We start from the raw sequence: 27,744 nt of genomic DNA, 5'->3' as shown, positions 1-27,744 counted from the left end.
TTTGAACCACTGGGTAGAGTGGAAGAACCCAGCCAACAGCTTTGACCTGAACTGAATTAGCATCAAGTTCCACAGTGGATAGAAACGACACACTCTTCTCTCACACTTCCTATGCACCACAAAGGGAAGGAACAATTTTTTTTTCCCACCACACACTCACTTAACAGAGGAATGCTTTGAGGACTAAATAAATGGTGACATGGAGAAAGCATTTTGATTTTCTAGGAGAAAGCATTGAATTAATTTGAGGCTTTTTATTGTGTAAAAGGATGGTAAGTAACAAGGGGCAGGTACAAAGAGGAGAACAGTGTTGAGAATGCTATTCCTAGTACTACAGTGGCATTTGATAGGATCACCGCTTTAAAAGTGACATCAGCAGGGAGAAGAAAAAATGGTTTTGGAATTCTTACTCTAAATGGCAGATTTTTAAGAAATTCTTGTATTTAACTCTCAATTATTTACAGCACAGTATGCTCGTTAATAGATTATTCTCCACTTTTACAATCCTTTCCTCCATTTTGTGGGGCATCTTCCTGCTAATTAAAATTTCCATTCCCATTTCAGAAGCCTGGAAAAGGAAAAGGAGAATTCAAAACTAAGATTTGTCCTTACCGTGAGTTTATTCCTCTTTCTTTCCTGTTAAGATAGATGTTGCATTTCGGATTCAGAGTACTTCCAAAATTATCCAACTTTTAAATGTTGTAAACTTCTCCATTAAATGGCAAATTAACTGAGCACTTTTGATGAGTGAGAATCTGAATAATATTCAGGAAGGAATACCAAAAGTGCTGACACTTTTTCCTGCCCTTTTGACATGATGTAACTTTTGACACTAGAGAGTGTCAAAAGGTTTAACCTTGACCCCACTGCCTAAAATTTAGGAAATAATGGACAAATGACTTGACCTATTTAAGCCTCAGTTTCTTAAACTCTAAAAGGTGTTCAAATTACCTGCTTTGTTTTGTTCGCCTGTGAAGATGTTTTACTCCAAGGTATATTATTCAGCTTTCTATCACTATTAAGAAACACCTGAGATGATTAACTTATAAAATTTTGGAATTCATCAAAAAATTTAAATTCTCAAGAGTTTTACAGAGCATGATAGTGTTATGGTTTGGATCTTAAATACCCCCATAGGCCCATGTGCATAAAAACAATGGGTCTCCCAGATCATGGACTAGAAACTCCAAAATTATGAGCTAAAACAAACCTTTTCCCTTCCTAGTTGTTAATCTTAGCCACTTGGTTGTAATAATGTAAAACTAACTAGCAATGAAGAAAAGAAAGTAACAAAACAGCTTCAATTTCCTGAAACGAGTGAGCACGTAGATGCATAAACTGGATTGATTCTCACAAGCTACCCACAGGAAATTTCTAAAATTCAACAAGTGTTTATTAAGTCCCTACAGCATACCAAGCATCATGGTACTTTCCCATGGCTGAATCCAGTAGGAGAGGTAACATGAAAGTTTCTGGAGTACAGATGTTAAGGGTGTGTGCATGCAGTTTTGAGAGACACAAAGATGAGAGTCAAGCACATTTTCCATGACAAGGGAACATTTTAACAGGGTCTTTAAAATTGATAAGGCATCTTCCAGATGGAGAATGAGGAAGGGCACAGCAGCATATCATGGGTGAGATGACATGTCCCAAATTACAGAAGTGTGAATGACGGTGAAGGATTACTGGAGAGCAAGTTTGGTATGGATGGCTTCAAAGAGAAGGAGTGATCTTGATGGAAGTGAAGTTGTCCTGTACATATCGGGCAGACTGTTACTGAGTTGTTAAAGAATCTGTAACACTGCTAAGAGGTTTGGGAGGGGGTGGAACCTTGAGCAGAGCCTACTGGGAGACATGCTGTTCCTTAGGGTCATGCCCTTGAGGGGCAGAGTGGGAGCCCAGCCCCTTTCTCTGCCTCCTTTGTGCGTCCTGCCATGTGGTGAATGCTTTTGCTCTGCATGGTGTGCTGCTTCCCACCCCCTTACCAGTTGTTGAGTGTTGAGTTTTGAATACTTCAAGAGAAACATGGTGAATATGGAACCAATGAAGGTCCACCAACCACTTGTAATGGCTGACGAGGCCATTTCCTCTGTCAATGTAATCTCCAGATTGACAAATGAAGATTATATTAAGGCAATATATTGTTCAGCAATGCAATTCACAGGCTCTTCCATGTTGATTTTGCAAAAATGATGGTGAAATAAACATTTGAGTAATAGTTTATTGGACTCAAACTAGTAAGGCTGACAGAAAGAGTGCTGATTAATTTACAAAGACACACTAGAAATGAGGACTTCATGCAGAAGATTCAGGGTTTTGTCCTCAGAATGCCCCTGTTCTTTTTTTGGAGGGTGTAATCAGGGATCAAACTCAGGACCTTATGCTTGTGAGGAACTCAGCGGAACCACTGAGCTAAATCCCCAGCCCCCAATGTCCCTGTTCTTACTGAACCTGAAAGCAGGGACTCAGGTAAGGAAAAGGGTCCCCAAATATATCAGACTGATAAATGACACAAAACTATGAGACATAGCTAATGCATTGGATGATGGGGTCACAAGCAAGGAGACCCCATGATTGGAATCAGTGTCTTTATAAAAGAGGCCTACAGGAGCTTGTTTTCCACTTTTGCAATATGAAGTTACAGTGAGAACACTGCCATCTATGAGGAAATGGGCCCTCCCCAGACTATGAATCTGCCAGCACCTTGATTTGGGTCTTCCCAGCCTCCAGAAGGTGATAAATATTTGCTGTTTGCAAGCTACCCAGTTTGTGGTATTTTTGTTATAGTAGCCAGAACATCCTCAAGACAGTGAGAGAGGTTTGGATTAATACCAAGTCTAGGAAGGACAAGATATGATTGGCGTCAGTTCAAATGGAAAAAGATACTTGGTTTTTGTTGGTTGTGTTTATAATTGAAAATAAACTCAATATTTTTTCCAAAAAGTACGTTTGCCCAAAAAAGAGATACTACAGTCACAACTGCATTGCTGACAATATAATGGTGAAGAAGTATAGAGCACATGAATGGGAGTGTCAGAAACTGGGCCCATCAGAGCACTGCTCTGTACAGACACCTCCAGAACACTGGATGTCAAGTGGCAAGGACATAACCTTCCAGAATCAACCCTTTCCTTATAGTCTGCCTCCATCTCTGTGATGTAAAATCCGTAAGCCAGGGAATTCTGTCCTGTCTTCTCATTGCATGCCCAGGGCCTACACCGGTGCCAGGAATGCAAGGTGTGCATTCACTGAAGGAGTGGCTCAGTCCATCTGGAGGAAAGCGGTGAGGATGGTGAAGGGACTTAAAGCCATTCTGATGATGGGGAAGAAAAGAGACATTTTGTCCATGCAGGAAAAGGCTTTGGTGATTTTGGCTAACTATCCTAAAACATTAAAGGACTCTGAGTCGGAAAGAGAATCAAATATACTCTTTCAACCCCCAGAGGACAACTTTAAATGTAATTGGTAGACATTTCAAGGGCGATATTCCAGTTCCATACAAGAAAGGACTCTCTAACAAGGTATTCAGCATGGCTTAATGTGGAAATGAGCCACACAGCCTTGAAGGCATCTAGGGGAAAGCTGACAGCTCCCATCCTGCTGAGGGGTTCTTGTTACACAGAGGAGGCCGATTTTGGTGGCCACAGACGTATTTCCAATTCCCTTATAGCCTGACTATAAAATAAGATGACATAGAAGAAAGTAATTTGAAACCTAAACACTACCCTTTCCCCATTATGACTTAAAATTATTTTGCCATGACATTAAAAATGACAGGAAATGGCCCAGGGATTTATCTCAGTGGTTTTGCCACCTGCCTTGCAAGCTCAAGGACCTGAGTTTGATCCCCGGTACCAAAAAAAAAAAAAAGACAGGCAAGAAGGAGCCAGGAATTTAGCTCAGTAGTTCTGGCACCTGCCTCGGAAGCTCAAGGTTCTGAGTTCGATCCCTGGTACCAAAAAAAAAAAATGACAGGCAAGAGATACCAATGATACATTCTCTCACTGAGTTGATTTTGGGCTCTGGCGGTACCAAGGAAGTCCTCGTGAGGGAGAGGGGACTTATTTGGCCTTGAACATGAGACAGATGGGAAGGGTGCGATGATCATGGCTAAAGGGTGAATGTGGCAGAAGCTACTTAAGCTTTTAGTGCACACCGAGAAGTATTTGTTATCTTTTATCATGAGATGGGTCTATAATGCTCCTGTCTTAAATGTTTTCCCATCAGCACCTTGCACGTCCTCAGAAGATGTAAAATCCTACCATGGTCAAGGTAAGAAGGCACCTGCTCACCCCAAGTCAAAAACTCACTTGTAGTTACTTTAGTCTTCTTTCCTGTAATTCTCCTATTCTTATACATTATACTTATAAATGTTCCCTAGCTCTTCAAGTTGATCAAGCATATTCCTTAGCTCTTTACACTACCGAATTTCTACCATTTTAATTTCCTTTTAAGAAAACATACCAAAAGAAAAAAAAGTGAAGAAACTGAAATGTTTACATAAACTATGTAATACTCTTCTGTGATTTATAGAAAAACTGTAAAAATGTATTTGTAAGTTAACTATGCCTATCAACTTTTTAGAAGTCACCACTAACATAAAATGTTGTGATTGATTGAATCACTCTATGGTGAAAAGCTTAGCGACCTGAATTAAGTTTCTATCTGTATTTCATAAACTTTTCAGCTTTTTTGTTGTTTTTTAGGGAGTGGATATTTTTGTGGGGGTTTTTTTCTTTGGTTTGGGGGGTTCTTTTTCTTTTGGTTGTTTTGGTTTGGTTTGGGTTTTTGAGACAGGTTCTCTCTATGTAGTTCTGGCTAGGCATGAACTTACTAGTAACCTAGGCTGGTCTTGAACTCATGGCTATCCTCTTGCCTCAGCCTCCTGAGTTCTGGGATCACTGGCATGCTCTACCACACCTGGCCTCAGCTTTTAATCTACCTGACAAAGGTGGGGTTTTTTCCAATCCTCCTTAAGCATTAGACTCTGACTTTTATTTTTTATTGTGAAAAATTCCAGGATAAAATTTCAAAGTATGGAAATCAATGGTATTTACCTTTTACTAATAGAGCCCATTAACTAAATATTTGAACAAAGAGATTTTTCAAGGCTTTTTTCAAGATTCTTAGCCTAATCTATGTCTGTCTGGAAGCTGTTGCTACCTCAGCAGTAGTCCAAGACCCTAGAGTCATCTTTTTTTGCCCTTTTTGTCTACTAAACACCTGTCACTGACCTCCCCAAACACTGGAGTTTTTAAATTCAGCAACTTCCTATTCCTTGATTGGCAAAAGAGTTTTTGATTTTGGTTTTTTTCAGTTACCTGGAATTCAATGTGTTGAGAAAGAACTGAACACATTTGAGGGATGGGCAGAAGGAATACTGTGACTAACAGTGTACAAGTTATGACATCTCAGGCCTTCAGATTTATCTGGCTTAAGGCTATCTCTCCCTTCTAGGACTTGTACATGGTGCATACAAGATCTGGTCCATCCTGAGCACATAATTTTCCATCCCAAGGAAGCATGAGAGGAGCTCCTATATGTGACTGAGACAAGTCTATCTTGGCCCAAAGAAAAACATTTATCCTAGGGCGTCTTTCAGAAAAGAGGATCCAAAGCCTTTTAATTGAGTCACTGCAGGTGAGGAGAGGCCTAGAAGCTGTCTCTGATGGTTCCTGCTGATTCCAAAGCACCTAGCCAGAAATAGCACTGTATTATCAGAAGCACTCGATGCTTTGTACATTAAGCATCTACATGGTGCCGGACAAGTTTCTAAATGTTCATAGCTCAAGTACACGGAGAATCATTCAGACCCAAAATAGGAACACAGAGAGCTACTGAAGTACCTGGGAGGATGAGCTCCACTCTTGTTGGCTCATTTTCTTTGCTCCAAATATCTGTTCCTTAGCTTCGTATTCTCTCCCTCTCCTCTCTCCTTTGATGGTTGCCTCTAGTTCTTTACCTTAAAAACCACCATTGCACTAATAACACCCCATTTTCTCCCCTGAGCGACAAGTTTATATTTCTGTATTCTTTGCATCTTCATTGTAAAATTCAATAGACATTTCTATTTAAACACGTCAAAAGCACACAGAAATAGCTTCATACATCTTTAGCCATCTGATCTTGGACATAGAGGCTAAAAACAAACACTGAAGAAAAGATAGCCTCTTTAACAAGTGGTGCTGGGAAAATTAGATATCTACACACACGCAAAAATTAATCAAGACCATATCTCTTACCTTGTACTAAAATCAAATCAAAATGGATCAGAGATTTAGATATAAAAACAGATACACTGAATCTCCTGGAAGATAAGAAAAACTCTTGAAGACATAGGCATTGGCAAGGACTTTCTAAACAGAACCCTAGTTGCACAAGAATCAACAAATGGGATTATATCAAATGATAAAGATTCAGCACAGCAAAGAAGACAACAGAATGAAGAGCCAGCCTACAGAATGGGTGTGGGGGAGTGCTGCCAGCTATAAAGAACTCAAAAAAATTAGACCCCAAATAACATGAGACTCAATTAAAAAATGGACAGTTAGACACTTCACAAAATAAATACAAATGACCAAAAAGTACATGAAAATGTGTTCAGCATCTTTGGCCATTAGAGGAATGCAAATTGAAACACCACCATGGAGATTCCATCTTACTCCAGTAGGAATGGCTACCATCAAGAAAGCAAATAAAAACAAATGCTGCGAGGTTGTGGGGAGAAAGGAACCCTTCAACATCGTTGGTAGGGATGTAAACTAATACAACCATTATGTAAATCAGTATGGAGATTCCTCAAAACACTAAAAATAACAATTTCACTTGACCCAGTTATACTTCTCCTGGGTATCTTCCTAAAAGAATTAAAGCATCATATTACAGAAATACATGCATATCCATGTTTATAACAGCACAATTCACAATAACTAAATTATAGAAGTGGCTTATATGCCCATCAACAGATGAGTTGATACAGAAAATGTGGTGTATTTACACAGTGGTGTACTAAACAGCCATAAAGAAGGAGAAACTTGAGCCATTTATAGAAAAATATATGATCTTGAGACCATAATGATAAGTGAAATAAATCAGACACAGAAGGTTAAATATCACATGACTTCTTTTATGTGAGAAATCCAAAATATAAATAATTTAAACAGCAAAAAAGAAGATAAGAAACCATGAGAGATGGAAAGGAGATTTGAAGAATAAGGGAAGAGAGGAGGGTGGAAGGAAAAGGGGACTAAAAATGATTGAGATGTGATACCCATCTCCACTAATGCCCCAAAGAAATGTAATTATTATGTATCACAAACATATACTAATAAAAATTAAGAATAAAACAGGTCAAAAATAGAACTATTAGTTTTTCTACCCCCAAATTCCCAGAATTACTCATGTAAGTAGAACATTCCCTACCCAGTTACATGGGCAAAAATCTAGGAGTCATTCCAATAAACTTTAATTCCTTTTCTTTACTGTTTTATGGAATCCTTTAACAAGTCTTATTAGTTTATCACAGAATAAATATCACATCAGAATAACTCAGTTCTCCTACCTTCTCTGTCACCTGCTAGACTAAACCACCATTATCTCTTACCTCAACTAATTAAGTAGCCTCTCAGCTAGTATTTCTGCTTAACCACTTTAGTGCATTCTCTAAATAGCACACCCAGTAAAATACACAGATCAAGATGTTCAGTTGCTTAAATCCTTCAATAATTTCCCGGTGTCCTTAGAATAAAACCCAAACTTCTACCTGTGACCTACAAAATCCTACATCATCTGGTTCTTCATCACCTCTCCTACTTTATCTTGTGTCACATTCCTGTGTAAGTCAGCTTTCTGTCACTATAATAATTACCTGAGATAAGTTACAGAGCAGAAAGGTTTATTTTCACTCATAGTTTTAGAGGTTCCTATTTGTGATTGGTTAGTCCATTACATTTTGGCCCTGTAGTGAAGCAAAACACATCCTGGTGGAAGACATGTGCCATAGTATAACCACTCACTTCATGACCATAAAGGGACAGAGAGGAAGAGGCAGGAGCACCATTATTCCCTCAAAGGCCCATCCACAATGACCTGCATTCCTCTCACTAGACCCCACATCGAAAGTTTCCACTACCTCTGAGAAGCATGAAATTGAAGACGAAGCCATTAGCACATAGGCCTTTGAGGGACAGTTTAGATCAAAGCCATTGAACTCCCCCTTTGCTCAAAACCCAAGGAATAGGTCATCTCTATCTTATACAAGGTGTATCAGAGACTAGAAAAAGAAAACGTCTGACAATAAATGAAGCTAGTATGACCTGATATCAAAACTGAATAAGAACAAGACCAGAAAAGCACATGATAGATCAACTTCACTTAATCTTAACAGTCATAAAATAAATGAAAAATGAGTTTATTAAATATAATGTATATTAAATACATCCTGCCTATTTCTACATATTGTAAAGGCTATCTACTAAAATGCAAGGTTGACGATATCAGAAAGTCCTTTAATGTAACATACCAATAAATAATTATTGGGGCCCAGAAAAATGATACCCCAGAACATGGTGCTTTGGCATGCTAAGGACTTTGAACTGAAGGTCATTGGAAGGGGATCAGAAGTAAAATTTCTTTCTGAGCTTCCCTCCTTCTGTCTCCTGATCTCTCCCCACATACACTAAGACCGTGCATAGAAACCAGAACTCCTCTTCCCCAAAGCCACACACAAAACCTAGAAATATTCTATAACATTCACTCACCCTTCGGTGTAAGACCCTGATCCCAGAAGGGACCCTACCTTGTACTTGAGAAGAAGCAATGCTGCACAGAGAGCCCAAAAGAACCTGGGTAGACTGCTTCCCCTAAGTTTCCCCTTCAATCTATTGTATGAAATATTACCCTTTTTGTCCACTCACAGTTCAACAGGTCCATTCATCTAATCTAAGCATAAAAGTTGAATTTTCCCTAGGCTGTTCTGAAGGCTCCTATATCATGTGAAACTGACTAAATAAATGTGTCTCTGTCATGCTTTCCTCTTATTAATCTATTCTATTAACCTATAAGGAGTGTTAACCATGACCCTTCAGAGGGTTGAGGAGAAATATCACACCTTTCCTTTCCTACAACATTTAGAGAAAAAAATCCATATGATCATCCCAATAGATGAATACATTATCCAGGACAGATAGGCTATGCTGCAACTATAGAAAACTACAGGATCTCAGTGGCTTAAAATAAGAAGAGCCTGTCTTTTGCTCAGGAAAATCAATGTAATGTATATAAAATACATCATATATTAAAAACAGAAAAATTACAAGTCATCTCCTATTTTATACCCTTGACATAATAGTACAGCCTGGTTATGCTTATAAAGCAGCAGAAAGCACAGTTTCTACTCCAGTGAACATTCTAGTCTCCAGTCCACTTGTAAAGAATGAAGTGGCCCAGAAATGCCATCCTCTAATTATCCCTGGTAAAGCTACAGGCTTTTGTCATACTTTGTCTCTCCTGATGAAAGGCACGTTCCCAGTGAGGTAGCCTCTGCCCTAAAAATGTAAAGGCATTGAGAAACATGTTCTATATCTGTGCAGGGGAAAACATGCCCTTTGGAATAAAATAGAAATGTGCTCCATGGACCAGGAGAGATATGGAGCCTCTTGATTCCACTTTCCTAAAATCCAGAGTGCAGGTTCTTCATCCACCTCCACAAGGGTGGGAGGGTGAGTGTGCAAGAGGAATAGACCAGGATGCAGCCCACTTAGGCATGTTATAGCTGCATGACCTTAATTTTGCTCACCCCCAGGGTCCCCATTTGAAACAGGCGGGAATCATACCACCTGCCTAATACTATGGTCATGGAATAAGATGTGATAACACCTTTGATCATCTGACATGGTGTCTGGCACAAGTATGGACCTCATTAAAGAATAGTTCCTTTTTTCCCTCATTTTCTTAATAGAACAGCTTTATCCATACCTGAAGTAAATCTTGTTCTCTGAAGCAACTAAATTGAGAGCAAGGTTAACAAAAAGTGGCAAATGTCATTTATCCTCTCTGCTAATAATTATACCATTAAAAGGATTTTTGGAATCTGGCACACTTCTGAGTGATGTGCAGATGACTCATAACAACATTTATAAAGTTCTTTGGCCTTCTTAGGAAAAAGATATTAAATAAGTACAAGCAAAGTTCCAGTCATATCATTCTTCAGTGGAAATGCCATACATAACCAACCACATGCAAACTCTCTAATGTATTCTTATTTTCCTTTCTATATTATATCCCCAGGGGATCCTTGGGTCCATATTTAGCAAGACTGTCTCTGTCACCAAAAATAATGGAACACCACTCAGGACAACCAACATTAAAAAGGTAAGGAGGCGTGACAGATAGAAAACATTAGCTGCTCCCAGGAGTAGACTTGAAAAGAGATAGCAGGAAGCTCTTATGGAAACTTGCTTGAAAAGAATGGTCATCTTACCTTGATCATGAGTTGAATTTAATTATATTATAATGCCACAGTCTAATTCATTTTTCTAATGCAGTATCAAGAACACTCAGTGCCATTTAGTAATCTACAGAGCCCTTTAGTGATCTAGAATGGATTAATGCCCATTGGCATTGCAGTTGGTTTGGAGTGAATGAAAATGTACCCTTTCAGCACTCTGGGTGAAAAATAATAAGAAGTCTTTGTAGTTAAACAAAAGCCCTCAAATGCCTGCACTTACAACCTCATTTCCAGCATGGTTGAGAAAAGAGCAAAGCCACTGACCATTAGTCTCTGATCAGTGTGAAGAATGCTGCTCCTTGTCCTCCATCTTTATATGTCTTTGTGGTAACACTTGATTTAATGGCCACATCTCTGAGCTATCTGTTTCTATAACCAAGACATAGCTATGTACGTACACCATTTTCTTCCAAGGAGCATGACTGGGCTAAATTTCACATCAAAAAATTACAGTTAGAAAACTGGAAAATTAAAGAGGAGGATGAAAAAAATTGTAAGCTCATACAAGCTAAGAGAAGACAGAAATACCATAACACAAAATTCTAGGAAATCCTTCATACCAGAAGGATGGCCAGAATTCTACAAATTCTCTTCATGAAAAGCAGGGACATAAAATATCTGAAAAAAAGAATGATAGAAAAATACACATTGAGAATAAATTGATATTAGTCTGCTGCAGACAGGCAGGTCTGCGCATGCCCTACTGAGGTCCCGTGTCATGTGGAACACGCTGAATCAGCCTGCACCCTGGCAAAAATCCACTGGACACCCCACCCCACCCCACTCCTCTGTACAGGCACCTGGTTCCACACTACAAAGATGCAGAGGACACCAGACCACCAGACCACGGTACTGAGTCCCACTGTTCCCAGCCCAGAGGTAGGGGCTTCTGAGCCACCGTCCCACTGCTCCTGGTCCAGAGGAAGGGGCTTCCTGGCTACCATCCCTCCCGCTGCTCCCAGCCCCTGTCCCACCTCTCCCAGCTCAGAGGAGGTAATCCCTGCAGGCGCCGACAGCCCCCGCCCCCAGTCGAAATGAGAAAACATGTAAATAAGTCTCAAAACCAGACTTCCAGATCACCTAAAGTAAACCCAAAGGGAAATGAGACGGAACACTCTGATACTCAACCACCTGGACCCACTGAACTGGCAACAAAAGGGGATCTGGAAAAAATGAAATCAGAAATAATTTCTCAGATAACAGGAGAAATTGGGCCCCTAGGGCAAGACATGATTAATAGATCTAGAGAGGAGCTCAGGAACATGATGAATCCCAATATAAGAAATAAATGAAATCCATAAAACAGATGCAAATAGATTTCCAGGAGATGAAAAACTCCATTGAAAGTCTACACAGCAGAATGAGCCAATGTGAGGACAGAATTTCAGATATAGAAGATAAGATTGCAATTAGTGACCAGGAAAAGAAAAATTGCTTCAAAATTATAAGGGAATACGAGAAATCAATCCAGCAGCTGCTAGACGATGCACAGAAGAGTAACATAAGACTGATTGGAGTCAATGAAGAAACAGGAGAGAGTACAGATGACATAAAAGATCTCTTCACAGAAATAATGGCAGAAAACTTCCCAGGCAGGGGAAAAGAGCTTGACATACAGATAAGTGAGGCATATAGGACTCCAAATAGCCTTGATCAAAAAAAAATCTACACATAGGCATATAATTGTTAAGATTCCAGAAACTCAACAGAAGAACAATGTTCTACAAGCAGTTAGAGAAAAGAAACAAATCACATACAAAGGAAAGCCCATCAGAATCACAGGAGACTTCTCAACACAAACTATCAAGGCAAGAAGAGCTTGGAGTGGCATATTCCAGCCCTAAAAGAAAACAGCCTCCAATCCAGACTGATGTACCCTGCAAAAGTATCTTTCAAAATGGATGGAGAAATAAGGTACTTTCATGACAAAGAGCACCTTAGGAACTTCGTGAATACCAAACCAGCACTCCAAAGAATTTTACACGATATCCTAGGAACAGACACTGAGGATGACAACCCCAGGAAGCAAAGCAGAACGAACCCATCTGGCATGACAAGAAATTAAATGTAAAGGGGGAGAATCCAACAAAAAGAAAAAGTCATGGCAATGACAAGTCAATAGGTTTCAGTTATAACCATCAACGTTAATGGTCTCAATTCACGAATCAAATGAAATAGACTGGCAGAATGGGTCAAAAAGCAAAATCCAACAATATGCTGTATACAAGAAACACACTTAATTCAAAAGGAAATTCATAGACTGAAAGTTAAAGGGAGGAAAACAATACTGCATGGGACAGGAACCCGAAAACAAGCAGCAGTAGCCATCCTCTTTGCAGATCAAGTAGATTTCAAACCAACACTGATTAAGAGAGACGAAGAAGGACACTACATCCTTGTAAAGGGAAGAATCCAAGAGGAAGAGATGACAATCATAAATATATATGCATCAAACACTAGTGCACCCAACTATATAAAACAAATACTAACGGACATGAAAAGTCATATATGCACTAATACAATTGTAGTGGGTTACCTCAATACCCCACTGTCAGAAATAGACAGATCAACTAGACAAAAAATAAGTAATGAAATACTAAAACTCAATCGAACTGTTGAAGAAATGAACTTAACAGATGTTTACAGAGTCTTCCACCCCACAAAATCAGAATACACATTCTTCTCAGCTGCACATGGGTCATTCTCAAAAATAGACCACATACTCACAAATAGAACATGTTTAAGTAAGTGCAAAGGAATTGAAGTTACCCCCTGTATATTATCAGACCATAGTGCGATGAAATTGGACATCTATACCAAAAGAAACTCAAAAAATTTCATAAACACGTGGAAATTGAACAACACACTTCTGAATAACCAATGGGTCACAGAGGAAATTAAAAAAGAAATCAGACAGTTCCTTCAATTAAATGACAATGACAATACAACATATCGAAATCTATGGGACACAATGAAAGCAGTCTTACAAGGGAAATTCATTGCAGTGAATATGCATATTAGGAAAACAGAATGAGCCCAATTAAACAACCTGATGCTGCACCTCAAGCTTCTAGAAAAAGAAGAGCAGGACAACCCCAAAGCTCATACAAGGGAGGAAATTATAAAGATCAGAGGAGAAATCAATGCAATGGAGACTAAGAGAATGATACAAAAAATCAATGAAGCCAAGAGTTGGTTCTTCAAAAGAATCAACAAAATTGACAAACTCTTAGCCAACCTTGTCAGAAAAAGGAAAGAAAAGGCCCAAATCCATGCAATTAGGAATGAAAAGGGTGAAATTACAACAGACCCAGCAGAAATCCAGAGGATCATCAATACCTACTTCCAGAAGCTATACGCCAATAAGATGGACAACACAGAAGAAATGGACAGATTCCTAGATACATATGAATTACCAAAGTTGAACTAAGAAGAACTAAAAATTCTGAACAACCCAATATCAACCAATGAAATTGAAAATGTAATTAAAAACTTATCAACTAAGAAAAGCCTGGGCCCTAATGGCTTCATGCTGAATTCTACAAGACATTTAGAGAGGAACTGCTGCCATGACTGTTTAAACTCTTCAATGAAATTGAAAGGGAAGCAATACTCCCAAATTCATTCCTGGAAACAAGCATCACCTTGATTCCCAAAGCAGAGAAAGACCCAACCAAAAAGGAGAACTATGGGCCAATCTCACTAATGAACATGGATGCAAAAATCCTCAGTAAGATAATGGCAAACAGAATGCAGAAGATCATCAAGAAAATCATACACCCAGATCAAGTGGGATTCATCCCAGGGATGCAGGGATGGTTCAATATACGCAAATCAATCAATGTAATACACTATATCAATAGAGGCAAGGACAAAAAACATATGATTATCTCCATAGATGCAGAAAAAGCATTTGACAAAATCTAACATGCATTTATGATAAAAACCCTACAAAAAATTGGAATAGATGGTTCAAACTGATAGAAGCCATCTATGAAAAACCAACAGCCAATATCATACTAAATGGTCAAAAACTGATATCTTTTACACTAAAATCAGGAACAAGACAAGGATGTCCACTATCACCACTCTTGTTCAATATAGTTCTGGAAACATTAGCCACAGCAATTAGACAAGAGAAAGAAATAAAAGGAATAAAGATAGGAAATGAAGAAGTCAAATTGTCATTATTTGCAGATGACATGATACTCTATATAGAAGACCCCAAGAACTCCACCAAAAGTCTTCTAGACTTAATAACCAAATTCAGTCAAGTAACTGGTTACAAGGTCAACACACAAAAATCTATAGCGTTTCTCTACACAAATGAAAGACTCACTGAGAGAGAAATAGGGCAAATAACTCCTTTCACAATAGCATCCAAAAACCTGAAATACCTAGGAATCAACCTAAAGAAAGAAATCAAAGACCTCTTCTCTGAAAACTATGGCACTCTGAAAAGAGAGCTTGAAGATGGTATCAGAAAATGGACAGGCATCCCCTGCTCCTGGGTAGGAAGGATTAATAGAGTGAAAATGGCCATACTTCCAAAACTGTTATATAGATTCAATGCAATTCCAATTGAGATCCCAGCAGCATACTTCATGGACCTTGAGAAAACAATCCAAAAATTCATTTGGAACAAGAAGAGACCCAGAATAGCAAAAGCAATTCTAGGTACCAGAGACATGGCAGAGGGTATCACAATCCCCAACCTGCAACTATACTACAAAGCTACTGTGATAAAAACAGCATGGTACTGGCAAAGAAACAGACCTGAAGACCAGCAGAACAGACTAGAAGATGCAGAAACAACGCCAGACACACTCAGCCATCTCTTCTTCGATAAAGGAGCCAAACACCCTCACTGGAGGAAAGATAGCCTCTTTAATAAATGGTGCTGGAAAAATTGGGCTTCAACTTGCCAAAGATTCAAACTAGACCTATATCTCTCACCATGCACTAAACTAAAATCGAAATGGATTAAAGATCTAAATATTAAAATAGAAACTCTGAACCAGTTGGAACAGAGATTAGGTAGAACCCTTGAAGACATTGGTGTAGGAAAAGATTTTATGAACAAAACCTCAGTTGCCCGTGAACTAGCACAAACAATCAACAAGTGGGATCTCTTCTTATTAAAAGGCTTCTGCACAGCAAGAGAAACCACCAGCAGTGTGAAGAGACAACCCACAATGTGGGAATAAATCTTCACCACCTCTTCCTCAGACAAAGGTCTTCTATCTTGAATCTACAAAGAACTTAAAAAGATCAGACCTCCCAAATTTAAAGACCCAATCTGAAAATGGGCATCTGAAATGAACAGATATTTCTCAAACAAAGAAGTAGAAATAGCAAACAAATACATGAAAAAATGTTCAACATCACTGGTCATTCAAGAGATGCAAATGAAAACAATGCTGAGATTCCACCCCACTCCAGAAAGAATGGCTGCTATCATGAAATCAACCAATCGCTGGTGAGGCTGTGGGGAAAGAGGAACCCTGCTCCACTGCTGGTGGGAGTGTAGACTGGTGCAAGCACTGTGGAAATCAGTGTGGAGATACCTCAAAAAACTAGGACTGGAAGTCCCATTTGACCCTGCTATTCCACTGCTGGGGATCTTCCCCAAAGAATTAAAAGAATCATACCACAGTGATATATGTGTGCCCATGTTCATAGCAGCACAGTTTGTGATAGTTAAAACTTGGAAACAGCCCAAATGCCCATCAACTGGAGACTGGATTAAGAAAATGTGTTTTTTTTATAAAATGGAGTACTACTCAGCCATAAAAAATGAGAAATTAGAGACATTTATAGCTAAGTGGATGCACATTGAGGCAATACTCTTAAGTGAAATAAATAGGACACACATGTATAAATACCAAATAGATTCTCTGGTGTGAGAAACTGAAAGTGTAAATAAGGACTAAAATGTATAATAGGTCATGTGAAATAGGAAAAAAAGGGGCAAAGGGGAGGGAAGTGGGAGGGCTAGAGGAAAGGATAGAAGGGAATGGGATTAATATGAAAAAATGGAAAATAGGAACAAAATCTTTGTAAATAGGGAGGAATGGAGGGGTTGAAGGGAGGGCTGGACAAGCGTGAAAAATAAGAACCAAGAGAGTCTAAAGGTGCAAATTTCCAATGATGAATGTCATTATATTGTATACCTAAAATGTACCAATGATTAGAATGAATAATTGATAATGCAAAATAGGAAGAAAAGGTCCAAAGGGGTAGGGGTAGTGGGAGGGGCAGGGGAAAGGAAAGAAGCGAAAGGAAAAATGCTGAGAAATGGAAAAAATGGAAATAAAGTCTCTGTAAATAGGGAAGGGTGGAGGGGGTGAAGGGAGGGCTAGGAATGGGGCAAAAATAAGAACCAAGATGCATTATGTAAAGGTACAATTCCCAATGAGAAGTGTAATTGTATTGTATACCTACAATGTACCAATAAAAGAATTTAATAAAGTGAAAAAAAGAATAAATTGATATGAGGTGTGGTTGTACTAAATAAAAAATTTATTACAATAAAAGACATGTCATCCTTAACACCCCTCAGGATACTTCCCCTCACTTTGATAACACTCATCCCATCTTTCTTGCCACTTTCTGAAGCAATTCTGGAAGTCCTCTTTTGTGAGTGTTTTTAGTTATCCTGTCATGGCTGCCTTGATGTCCTGTATAGATTCAAAATGTTCACCTTTCATGGTCATTTTTACTTTGGGGCGCAGTCAGATGTCACAAGGTACCAGATCTGATGAATAAGGTAGATGAGGACACATCATAATATTTCACATGCTTGCCTTTCCGTTAGATGACACTCAGCAGCAGCATTCACTACATTTTTGATCATATGTCATAAAGACATGAAAGAGGCCTTTCAGTACTACTTCAGAAACTGTAATAACAATGGGATACGTGTGTTGGAAATGAGTGGAAGTATTTTGACAGGAATTAATGGCAATTTGTATTTTAATGTAATTTTAAAAATTTAAACATTCACCATAAACTTTGATCTTGTAAAATTACTTTCTTCCAAGAATAAATTGTCTGCTTATCTTGTTGAAACCGATTTTGGAACATTTTTTAACACATGACATTTTAATAAATAACACTTTGTCTTCTGAGGGAAGGGGGAAAAATGAGAATATTTTTTGTTTGTTTTTCCATTTAATTTCTTGGGTCTGGTTGATAGAATCCCCTCAAAAGTAATCAATATCAAATTCCAGTATATTTAATCCCTTTAAGGAGATCACAGAAAAAACTGTAACAACCTGTATATTCTGATGTCACTATGAAGCATGCCCATCCCTCTAATTTCCAAACACAATCTGAGAACAGAACTAGAACTTATACCCTACAAAAAAAGAGCCAAAGATATGTGTTCCTAGTTCAAAAGAACTGCAAATGGCCTTAAGAATATGAAAAATGTGTCTTGCCTAATTGCTAAGTAAATGCAATTTAAAACTATACTGACTACAGTGTGTAACCTCAGTCATATATCACTTTCCACAAGTTCTGTCTACAAGATAAATTATTTGAAGTTGAATTGTTGGACCCAAGACAGATATTTCATTTTGGTAAATATTCCAAATTCCACCTCTGTAGGTTGATGTCCATAGACATTGCCTCTATATTAGCTTTCCTTCTGCTGGACAAAAATAACTGATGTTCACTGCCTAAAGGAGAGGTTTATTTGGCTCACAAGTTCAGGGAATTCAGTCCATGGTCAGCTGGCTCCAAGACAGGAATATCATAGCAGAAGTGTGTGGTGGGGCAAAGCTTCCTAGTTCATGGCAACTGGGAAACAGACAAGGGAACAGTGCTAGAGAGGAGGCATGAGGAATCAGATATAGACCTCAAGGCCACATTTCCATTGCCCACTCAGACACACCCAGAGCTGTGCTCCACCAATCCCCTAAGTGGCTCCCAAGCCAATCAAGTTTAACCATCACATCCACCTAGAGACCCACCAAAGGGTCTCTTTCACCACATTTTTGACAATTCTTTGTCTTACATAAGAAAACATGATAGCAGAGAATTCTTCTGAATATAATTGATGTTCTCTATTTGAGTCATCCAAAGAATATGGCAGATTATTCCAAGAAGATAACATAAAATAAGGAAAAAAACAAACAGATAGTATAAGATATAGCCACCTAAATATAAATATAGCCACCTAAATCTGGTGTCACAGCTACATGACAAGGTAGAAAATTCTAGTCAGCTTTACCCTTTTTCCTAGCCTTTCTACCAATTACAAACCAGATGTGAACTTTTTGTAGCCCATGTAACTACTTTAGCCCCAGTATCTTCATTTGTTAAATGACTGGGGTTTTTTTGTTTTGGGGGGTTTTTTGTCTTAAATTCTTTCATTGGTACATTTTAGTTATACAATACCTTTACATTTATCATTGGGTGCTTGTACCTGTACATGATGTATCTTGGTTCTTATTTTTCCCCATTACCTGTTCCCCCTTCACCCCTCCACCCTTCCCATTTACATAGACTTCATTTCCATTTTTTTTCTTTTCTCATAATTTTTCCTTTCCATTCTTTCCTTTCCCCACCTCCTCCCATCACTCCTACCCCTTTGAACCTTTTCCTATTTCAAAGTATCAATTATTAGTTATTAAACCATTTAATCCTTACTGAGTGTTTTAAATCATCATTAAAAAGCAATCACCCAGGGGTTTTATTGTAGGTTCTAGTTATGACTAAATGATTGAAAGGAAATCATCACAAAATTCATTTTAAATAAAGCACAGAATTTAAATCAACTTACAAAATTTTTAAATTGTGCATCTTGTTGTCTAGTTGTGGGATGATAATTTCACTAAATTCGTCTCACGAGATAGAATTTTATTTTCTTTTGAGTGGGAATGAGTTTGTTTCACAATTTTTTCAAGTTCCCCAGAAGATAATTATCACAAAATCATTAACAAAATGCATTAAAATTATGCATTTAATACATCAATTAACAGCTAATAATAAGTTCTATATATGGGAATTGTTTCTAAGCAACTCTCAGATGTAAATATCTAGCAACAACAATGCAGGTTAAAATCCAACAGTCCTCAGTCATGCTGAGTTTTTCTTCACTCTCCAGTAATTACCTCATTTACTCATAAACTCCAATAACTTAAAGGCTGGAAATTCTTTTTCACAAAGCAGTAGTATTACAATCAAAGGCTGACTTCAAGCCAAAAGCTATTCTGGTCATTTAAGGCTACAGTTTTTCCTAGTGAAAGAAAGCAGGCAAGAATGTTTTCATCAATTAAATACATACAAGGGGAATAGAAAAGCATCAGGGACCATAAATTCACTTCTTTCCACCTAGAAGAAGTGCAGTTGGGTGTCATGCAAGGCCACAAATCAAGCCCACCCCCACTGCTGTGTAACCACAAGCAAAACTTTTCATGACCAGTGAGCAGAGCAGAGCTAGCCCCCCCAACACACACACACACACACACACACACACACACACACACACACATTTGGAGAAATATGAAGGGCCACAGAGTACTAGAAATTCTGTCATAATAGTGTTTTTCTTTACTCTCTGCATTAGTCAGCTTTCTATTGCTATAACAAAATACCTGATACAATCAACCTTAAAAGGGGAAAGCTTTATTTTGGCTTACAATTTTGGAGGCTTCCATCCATGGTTGATTGGCCCATTGATTTTGGGCCTATGGCAAGGCAGCACACCATACTGGGAGGGTGTAGAAGAAGAAGTTGCTCACCTCATAGACCTGGGAAATGAAAAAAGGTAGAAAGGGCTGGAGTCTCACTATCCTCTTAAAGGAAGGCCTCCAGTGACCTAGATTTCTCCCCCTGGACCTGACCTTTCAAAGGTGCTACCACCTCCCCAAGAGCACACCATAGGTTAGTGGCCTTTAACATGTAGGTTTTGGGGAAACACTTGTCCAATCCATAGAACACTGCTTGCCATAAAATGTCTTTACAAGACAAAAACTACCTCCAAGGAAGAGTTATTTTTGGAATCCGGAAACCTTAGAGAGCTCTCTAACAGGTTACTTCAGTTGGATTCTTGGTACTTGTCTAAAATAACATTCTACTTCTATCCCTCAAGTCTCAAAGGACTCAATAAGATCAGGTCATTAGAATTTACTGCCAGATCCTTTATGTTATGTTGGTACATCTCCTAGCTTGAATCCCAATCAGTTGTATACATTCAGAAACAATTATGACTGTTTTTAAAGATAATTCATAACACAAGCAAAAAGAATGTGTTCATTATAGGCAGAAATGGGTCAATAGTCTCATATCATTTGCTAAGTGTTAGCACAGCTTAAAATATTTTAATATCTATTCCACGTTTTACCTTGTTCTTTCTCTTTCAATCATGTCAGGTTTTTTTGAATTTTGAATGTGAAATCACTTTTATTTCTTTTTCAGTCAACTACTTCAACTTTAATCTTCCAGCTAAAACATCTGTGTTTTATACAGCCTTCAGAAAGGCAAAGGCCTTCTTGAAGACATGTTCTGGATCAACATTTTTCACTTGAAATGAAAGTACAGAAACCAGAAGAGACCTTGAAATTCTCATAGGACTAGAAAGACAAATTTGGAAATGTGAGGACACAAGATTCCAAAGAGAAGAGACGAATAAATAACTGAACACTTGGAGAGCCAATTTTCCCTCTAAGAATTTTCCTATATCTGAGATGAATGACTTGAGAAGAGATATCCTCTGAAAAGCATGGCATTTATTTTCTATAGTCTCTTTGTAATATAAGAATTGAAATTCAGGATTTGCCACAGGATGCACCCCCACCACCACTACAGTGAATTAACAGGTTCTCAGAAGAAAACACCAAAAATCTACATCTTAAGATCTGATATGAAAAAGTAGGTAGCCTTTCAAAAAATAAAACATAACCTTGGTTCAGGACAGTTTCTGATTAGAGTAAAATCACAAGCCACATTCTATATGCCCAGCTGAGAAAGGGTAAAGACAATAGCAAAATATTAGCTGCTGGCTTTATAAATTTTAGTATATAATGCCTGTTTTTAAATTTGAAAAATTATTAAGCATGCTAACAGACAGGAACATAAGATTGCAAACCAAGAAAAATGAAAAAGGGAAAAAAAGACCCAAATATGATCAAGATAGTAACTTAGCAAAAATTTTTAAGTCACTGTGTTAGCATGTATAAGAATATAGAAACAAAGATGGAGAAAATGTATTAAGAGATAGGCCTTCACCAGAGTTTTGTCATTTACTGAAAAAATGTAAATTCTGTAACAAAAATATTATAATTGAAATTAAGAATCTAAACAGATCTATTAACAGCAGTTTTGACACACAAGAGAACAAAATTACTCAACTGGAAGGTATATCAACAAAAAATCAAGTAGAAGAACTGAAATGAAAAATGAAAATAAGTATCAAAAAGAGTGAAACATATTTGTGCTACACAATGATGGGTTCTAAGAAAAGAAGTAGAAGACATGCATGGAGGGGAAAAAAAAGTATGAGAAATTTCTAAAACTGATCAAAGAATTCTAGAATTCTGTATGCAGTAAAATTATATTTCAGCTGAGCACAATACACACTCCTGCAATCCCAGTTACATGGGAAGATCACAAGCTCAAGGCCAGCTTGGGTAACTTAGTGGTACAGTATGTCAAAAGGAACAAAGTAGGGGTGGAGGATATAGTTCCAGTAGTAGAGAGTCTCTAAGTTCAATCTCTAATACTGAAAAAAAAAAAAGACTACAGACAAACGAAACTTCCAAAATGAGAGGAAATAAAGACTCTCTCAAATAAATAATAATTGAGGGAATTTCTCACCACTAGACCTGCTTTGCTGGAAATGTTAGTAGATGTTCTCTACAGAAAATGAAAATGGTACAGAAGTACTGCAAACTCAAGATAAATAAATTAAATAACACATAATCACATAGTAAAGCCTTTTAATACCAAAGATAAAAGAGAAACTTTAAAATCAACAAAAGAAAATGACATATTACTTAAAATGATAACTAAATTATCAATATAAAAAATGAAAGCCAGGAAACAACAGAATGTTTCTTAAAGTGCTAAAACGAACTTAACTGCTAACTCAGAATTCTGTGACCAATGAGAATTTCTATAAACATTATTTTAATAAGGGCATCTTGAGAAAAAAAATCAATTCATTGTTAGGAAAGATAGTAATGAAAGAAGAAATAAAGAACACTAGAAAGAACAATTATATGTGTAAAAATAAATGAATATTAGAGCCAGGGTGGTGCATGCTTGTAATCCCAGTACTCCAGGAGGCTGAGGCAGAATAATTGCAAATTTGAGCCCAACCCAGGCAATTTGGAGATTTACTAAGACCTTGTCTCAAAATTTTAAAAGTAAAAAATTTTTTTAAAAAAGGACTGGAGATGCAGCTCAATGCAGAGGACTTGCATTCAGTCCCCAGTGCCACAAATAAATACTAGGTTTAAGAAAAAAATAATATTTTGTGAGATATAAAACATATGACTGTGTAACTATTTGGGAGAGAATTAAATGACATTAACATGTTCTAAAATTCTAACATTACTGGCTAAATGATAAATTGCTACTATTGGACTTTAGTAATTCAGGGGTACATGTTGTAACCTCCAAGCTAACCACTAACAGAATAATAAAATAATGGATATGTATCATGCTAGTAGAGGAGAAAGGGAAATAATTAAAATGTTTCATTAAGACATTATTATTATTAATTAATATATAAGTAATAATGGAAGCAAAAATGGACAAAATTGAGATGTATCAAGTAAGAAAAATATCATAGTATAAATTCATATATAAATAATAACAAAAACAAAAATACCAAGACTATAATTATTTAACTGGGTCAAAAAGAAAATAGCTCAACTATATGCTACTTATAAGAAACACACCTTAAATCTAAATATAAAAAGGCTGAAATAAAAGAGTGGAAAAGTATTTACCATCCAAATAGTAACAGATAGTACCACAAGAAAAGCTAACATAGTCTTATTAATTTAAAAAAGTACACTATAAATAAACAGCATTATTAAAGAAAAACATAACAAATAATATATAACAAACACATAAATCAAAAAATTATATCAGACTTCTCTTCAGAAGCCACATAAGCAAAAAGAGAGTACAGTGAAAACCTTTAAAGTCTTAAAAAGAGAAAATCCACCAACCTAGAATTCTTTATCTAGTGAAATTATCCTTTAAAGTGAAGAATGAATAGACTTTCAGGTAAATGATTACTGGAGGAAATTCTCACCAGTAGATCTGTCTTGTGATAAATGTTTAAAGAAGTTATTGAGAGAGAAAGAAAATGATATGAATCAAATACTCAGATTTACATAAAGAAAGGAGTGTTACAGAGACAAATAAAATAAAATATTTAATTTTTCTTATTATTAACTGACAAAAGATAACAGTCTGTTCAAAATAAAAATAGCAAAAATGACGATGATAGCTTATAGATAAGTACAGGGCTGCAGTGTTCTACGGGGTGAGAAGGAGGAATTGAGACTTCTCTTACAATACTTGTGGAGAAAAATAATGTTAACTGAAAGTGGACTTAGGTTAGTTGTAAATACATATCGCACACTGTACAGCAACCAATACGTATTTTTTTGTTTGTTTGTTTTGTTTGGTACTGGAGATTGAACTCAGGACCTTGTACCTTCGAGACAGATGCGGTGCCACTGAGCTAAATCCCCAGCCTCAATATGTAGTTTTATAAAAGAACTACAATTGATATCCTGAGAAGAGAGAAAACTGAATTATTTAAAATACTAAATAAAACCAGAAAAGATAGAAAAATAGAAGACAAAAAAAGGACAAAGGCAATCAAAAGAATGAAATTTCAAAATGCTAGATACTAACTTAGCCATATAGATCATTACATGTAATATAACTGATCTAAATATATGAATTAGAAACTACCAGAGAGCCCGGTGATGGATTGTGTGCTTGGCTTGTGTAAGACCCTAGGTTTAATCCCCAGCACCCCCACACACATAAGAAGGGAAAAGGAAAGAGACAAACTCCAAACATTTTAAGAAGGAATAGCGCTGATCTCACACAAACTCTTTCTGAGTGTAGAAAAAGAGGAAACTTTCTGTTTGTTTTGAATCCAGGATTACCTCAGTGTCAAAATTTGAAAAAGACATTATCAGAAAAGAAAGTTAGGATCAATGTTGCTCATGAATAGATATCAAAGCTTCAACTAAATAGGCAAGTAGAATCAAGTGATTAAAAATAACATTTCAAAAATATCTGGCTTATTACAGGAATATAAGAATATAACACTCAAAGATCAAGATAATTCATCATATAAAAATGAAGAAAAATTAAATGACAAATTTCATAAATTCAGAAAAACAATCAAAAACCCAATACCTATTAGTAATAATAATGAAAATAATAAGCAAAACTTGGAAAACTCTAAAGAAATCTTTCATAACCTGAACAGAAATAGCTCTAAAAATTCTACAGCAAGCATCATCTTAATTATGAAATATTGAAATATTTTTCCCTTGAGATAAGGAATGAGCCAAAGATGTTAGCATTGTAAGAAAGTCCAAGCCAAGGCAACAAATGGAGAGGGGGTAGATATAAAGACTGAAAAACAAGAAATATCCCTCATTACACACAGCCAATATGATAATGTATGTAAAGGCACAAAGGAATCTGCAAACTATTTTAAATAGCAAATGCATTTAGCAATATATACCTAATACATAAGTTGACTTCATTTCCGAGAATTGCCTCTGGCTTTGCAAGGCAGCATCTCCCTGCTCAGCCCTGGCTGACACAGGAAAGCTAAGGTTGTCAAAGATTCAGGACACTTTCCTCCTTCACCAATGTATTCATCACTGCCTTGGGGAAATGGGCCTCCCCTAACTCCCCTGGGAAACACTGTGAAGTGGTGGTTTTGGAGATCATCCTAATGTTCCTCATCCCTGAGCCTTCTGATATTTCCTCAATCTTAGCCCAAGGAAATTCTGGCATTTCCATTTTATTTCATCTCACACATTGTTAAGCCTGAGAATCAAGAAGTTATCAAAAAGAAAAGATATGATCTAGCTTCAGGCAGATGTCTTTGTTTAAAAGCTTTACCAATATGCCAGGCCTATGAATCTTCATCGAGTTTATAACCCATCCTGTGGCACACATGTGTTTCTCCAGAAGAAAATATTAAATCCTAAGTTGGGGATGAATTCTTTCCATGTCAATAAACTCACCCCTCTTCATCCTGCTTCAGTTTCCTCATTACCCAAGTCTCACATCCTAAATAGTTCATTTCATGCATATTCTCTCGTTTCCTCCTGGTGTATATTAGCCATGCCATGCAGTTTCTTCTGGCATGTTTTGGCTACTGTTCCTTAATGCAAAAAAAAAAAAAAAAAAAAAAAAAACCTTTTCAGGTTTTGCTGAGCTCTGACTCTGTTGTTTATTGGCCTGAAGTCAATGAGTAGTTGCGAGGATAGAACTTGGAATCTAATAGATTGCACGTGACCTCATTCGTATGAGTTTCTGACAATTTCCAGGCAGGGAAAATCTATTCATCTCTGGCAAGGGGAAGAAGGGTTCTTTGTCTGCCAGAGTATTTAGGGGTAATTTATTGATATAAGCTGTAGACTATTTGGGAAAGGACTCCCAAATGTCTCCATGCCAGATCTCAAGGTTTACTATTTTCCTATCATGGCTCTGACTTTGACATAGGAAACTTGGGGAAGCAATGCATTCAGTCTTTTTTCCAACAGCTACACTTATAATCAGATCCTAGATCTGAAATTTCAACAGAATGAGCTCTCAGGCTGCTGAAGGGTCCCTAATTTCAAATTACAAGCTGAATATTTCTTATTTGAAATGCTTGGGACCAGAAGCATTTTCAACATTGGATTTTCAAATTTTGGCATATTTGCATATGCATAATTGAGATATCTTGGGAATGAGACCCAAATAAAACATGAAATTTATGTATGTTTCATACATAACTGATACACATGGCCTGATGATAATTTTATCCAGTATTTTTTTTAGGACATCTACATTTTAGCTGTGACCTGTCACATGAGGTCAGGTTTGGAATTTTCTACTTTATGGCTTCTATTGGCACTCACAGGGGTTTGGATTTTGGATTGAGGATGATCAACTTGCATTCTTTAAATTGGCAGTTGACTACTATTCTGGAATTATATTTTTACATTTTTGCAAAATTTTCAGTGCTGCCCAAAATACTCAATACATCTAGCAACTCTTAAAATTATTCTTGCCCTACTACCAACCTACTGCAGCACCCACTCGGTCTCTCATGTCCTTCCCTTCCTCCTGCACTTTTGGCACATTACATGCCTGAAGAGTTTTACCATCACACTTACTCACACTTTTTACTTTCAGACTGGTGGGAAAACCATTTCCAGAACACCTCCTGAGTATCTGCTGCCAGCACCTGAGCTCCCTGGGAGAGCCCAAAGCAAGGGCTTTAAGCCTATGTACTTTATTCATATCAGAAGCACAATCCATGAAATCAAGAAAGAGGGAAACAGAAAAGAAGGGAAACAAATGCAACATTTTTTTATGGCCAATTTGGTGACAGACTCTGAGAGAGTTATTTTTCTCTTTTACATGGAATGTCTCCAGGCAGGATGTTGGGAATCTCTGTGTTTTGGAACAGTTGTTGTGGAGAAGAAAGGAGAATCATGTACCTTCTGATTTTCTTCATTTTTTGGCTCTTAGGAAATCAAGTTTCACCTCCTAGGATGTGTACTTCCCACACCTTAAGCATTCTGATCTTTTTCTCAATTTTAGACCAAGGAAATTCTGGCATTTCCATTTTATTTCTTCTCAGACATTGTCATATCCTAGGTTCAGGAAGTTATCAAAAAAAAGAGAGAGAGAGATACAATCTAGCTTCAGACAGGTGTTTTAAGAATCTGTTGGGATAGCCAATCTCATAGTGGACCACTTTGTCTGAGTCCAGAAATCATAAAAAAAATCAGAGCCTCTGAACCTATTCAGATCCGGTTTGGAGGCCAGTACTGCAGTGGCTTTCATTGTGCTGGGAACAGTGGAAAGTGTGAGAGCCTGGTCCACCCCAGGCCAACTGAGACTGCCAGCAGTGTTGACAGTCAAGGCTGCAGCGCTGGGGCTCTTCGTTAAGCTCATGGCCAACCAGGAGGCAGGATTAGCTAAACAGATCTGGGGAGACACAAAAATTGGGACTGACATCT

The 27,744-nt window shown here is 37.4% G+C and overlaps 1 long non-coding RNA gene across 1 annotated transcript; it reads left to right on the top strand.

Annotated features, from left to right (window-relative positions):
• Positions 1-25,766, top strand: LOC110350949 (uncharacterized). The gene is made up of 4 exons (XR_002397910.2): positions 1-613; positions 4,228-4,272; positions 10,288-10,371; positions 20,933-25,766. It is a non-coding gene; the product is annotated as an uncharacterized LOC110350949 (long non-coding RNA).
• The last annotated feature ends 1,978 nt before the right edge of the window (positions 25,767-27,744 follow it).

The sequence above is a fragment of the Heterocephalus glaber genome, unplaced genomic scaffold (genome assembly GCF_053883595.1).
Source record: "Heterocephalus glaber isolate CG9 unplaced genomic scaffold, H.glaber_assembly_v1.0 deba00001600, whole genome shotgun sequence".
NCBI classification, from domain to species: Eukaryota; Metazoa; Chordata; class Mammalia; order Rodentia; family Bathyergidae; genus Heterocephalus; species Heterocephalus glaber.
Note: the sequence above shows the minus strand (reverse complement) of the source record. Positions and strands in the feature narration are given on the sequence as shown.